Source organism: Rattus norvegicus, chromosome 8 (genome assembly GCF_036323735.1).
Source record: "Rattus norvegicus strain BN/NHsdMcwi chromosome 8, GRCr8, whole genome shotgun sequence".
In the NCBI taxonomy this organism is placed as follows: Eukaryota; Metazoa; Chordata; class Mammalia; order Rodentia; family Muridae; genus Rattus; species Rattus norvegicus.
In genome coordinates this window covers 46,781,572-46,784,795 of record NC_086026.1, presented here as the reverse complement: position 1 = coordinate 46,784,795, position 3,224 = coordinate 46,781,572, and positions in this window count along the sequence as shown.

The window sequence follows — 3,224 nt, the reverse complement described above, 5'->3', positions numbered from 1 at the left end:
AGGGGCTAACATGACAAAAAGCATAGATTATTCAATCTTTTTTTATACTAGGAAGCAACACCAAGTGTCAAATATTTTAGGATGACATGGAATTTGAATGATGATAGAATTTCATATTATACTTGAATAAATGATTAAACTCTTGTTTAAGATATAAGTATATGCATCTTATTCACAATACGGTGTAAAATTCTAATTGTATAAAATTACTACTGTACACTGCCATGGATAATTAAGGAATGCAAATAGTACTATCCAACTATAAATAATCAGTGTTCTAGCGATGTTAGGTACTTGTTTAGTTAGGTACAGAAATAAGCTTTATTTAGCTTCTTGTATATGTATTCAAATTAAACAGTAAATCCTTTGAAAAAATTCCACATTTGTGCACTGAGATAGACTTTACATAAAAAGATGGTTCTCTAATTCTTTAGAGATCTGAAGAATCTGCCATTTCAAATGTCCTAGTAGTCAAAGGCTTTTCACAGTGGGAGAGACCTCAACTCCGAGCAGTGTCCTCAAGCTATTCTGAAGAAAATGATGTGCACTAAAGAACCCTAACTGGAGTGTCCTTCATATGTGGCAAAGTGGCCATGGGGTGAAACACTAACCACTTACCTCCACTGCTGCCAGAAAGCTGTCCAGACTGTGGAGAAGGGGATCATGGGGAAATCTATTGTCCCAGGCTTTGGAGAGAAAGTGAGGATAGTCCTTCAAGTGACCTACTTCAGAGTAGTGTTGTCAGCGCCCCTGACCCGTTCAATTGACACTGGATGCCACAATGACACAAGAATATTTGCTGACTGTCTGTCACGGTAGCCAACAATTTCTGTCATTTCTTTAGAATTGGAAGCTATTTGCTCTGATATTCCTGTTTCTTCAGGCAACATTTCTCCTTCTCAGGTCTCAAATGGAGTTGAAGACTAGATAGTTTACTGTTAAATTTTCTTGTCATGAGACTCAGAAAAGAAAACGAGTTCACCATCACACAGGAATGTGACAACTAGGAACCTGACAGGACCAGGGGGGACATGGGAGGTCCAGAATGAGGGGCTCGACAGACAACCCACTGCAGCATCAAAATGCCCGCCACAACCGCTCGGGCACCATAAATCCTGAGCCCCAATGGGGATGACAACAGAATGTGCGTGGCCTGAGTGCTGCCCCGGACTTTTCAAAGCTTGTATCACCCCCGAGCACTTAGAAGAGCTTGAGCAGAGAGGGAGATGCCCAGAAGCTGCTGCTGTAGTAGGAGGCATTTTCAGCTGTTGGAGGTGGAGGTAGAGGCAGAGGTGGGATGGGAGGAGTTTCCCTGGAAGGACCAGAACAGACAGTGTTCTTACCATGCCAGAACCACACCCAAATACACCCCACCCCCACAAATACCCAGTCCACTGCCAAACCTCTGCACGCTAAGCATTCACTTCTTTATCCCCAATGTGCACATTTTAATTTTTTTAAAATTCTCATTTGTTCTCTGTGAATTTCGCAACATGCAGTTCAACTACGTTGATATCCACCACCCCCTCATATCTGAAGTCCACCCTTGCATCCTTCTCCATATCAGAGAAAAAAATGATCTACTTGTGGAAGATGAAAAAAGAAAATATAAAAAATGGCAATATGTCCACAAAAGAGGTATAAAATTAAAAGGTGAAGGACATAGACCCTTAAATTGTTTACAATGAAAAATAGTACTTTTTGATTCAGGGAAGTTATTATGGTTAATAAATGAAAGTTATGATAGACAGAGGATAAAAAAGTTTAAGAACTGAGAGAAAGTGATTCAGGTACAAAATTTTACACTAATATAATTTAGTTAATGAAGTACCTTCTCCAATTTTGCCAATAGAAATGGACTGAATATTGGGACTCTCATTCTTATGTGATGCATCTCAAAATTTATCTTACTTTATCTAGCTTATCAATGTAAAGATAAGGGTATTTCTTGGTGTAAAAGAGGAAATGCTGAGGTGACGTCTCTTTGTACTAAGGTGTGTCAACTTCAATTCTTAGTTCTTTACTGGCAGAGAGCTAAGTGATAGCAGGATTTCTTTCTAATCATTTTATGATCCATCATCAGGTTTGCTACTTTGTAGATGTTTGTCCTTCTCACCAGCTCAACACAAGCTGAGAGTTCTATCAGGTCTTGTCTCACTGCCGATTGTACGTAATGAAGATCTTATGGCCAAGAGCTACCTCAGAATGTATGTGGGCAGAACTCCAGGCAAACAGAGGAACATAGGGTGAGGCAAGCTGAAGCTGGAGATTCAGAATAGACATGGTAGGGAAGCGATATGGACCAAAACAGTACGTACTTGTAAAGAGATAATCACCACTTTGGTCTTAAAACTAGAAGAATGGGGTTAAATTTACAGAAGGTGAGGGCATGCCCAGTGAAAGGCCCAAGGTAAAAACTGTCAGATAGGATCTCATGGTATAGCTTACAGAGGCCTGTGAGCAATGGTCCTTTGGTGAAATTGGTGCAATGAGGAGAACCCCACAAGCAGCATGAGGGTGCCTTCATTGGTGGCTCCAACATTTTACTTTTCCTCTGTCAATTGGACTCCAAACTGTTCCTAGCACAATAATGATTTCAACTCTTTCTCCTAAGGGATTTTGTGGCAACTGTGGAATGCTAAGTACAAGGCTTCATGAGAGTTCCCATAACACACACCCATGTCGCAACCTACCATGCAGGCTATTTCTTGATGTGATCTCAAGCACATGTACATAACGAGACAAGAGAATCTTTTGACTGCATATTCAAACTGGTGTTATTTTTCAGGAATTTTTAATGGCTAATATTGCTGAATGAGGATAATTTGAGTTAAGATGAGACATTTTTGGGCAGGAATAGCAGGGAAATATTCATTAAAATGCATAGGAATTACTAAGGTTTTCATAATCAAGCCTTGAGGAATACTTGGCCTTGGAATCAGGAGTTGCTCAGTGTCTATGCCCTAGGAAAGTCTCCTGGAAAGGGCACATCAGCTTATGCACTATACAGGGAGGTTATTAGCAGGGAGGCAAATTCTGTTCACTATGATATCAGATGTCCCTTCTTGGAAATTCTATGGTTTCCTAGAGAGTTCTTGGCATCCTCTGTGATGTCACCAGTGTTGTAGTAACAACCAGTGCCCTACTTTTTTCAGTCCCTGCCTGGCAGATACATAGGAAGACACGTTTTCCCATCTTCCCAAGAATTTTGGGAGAATGAATGG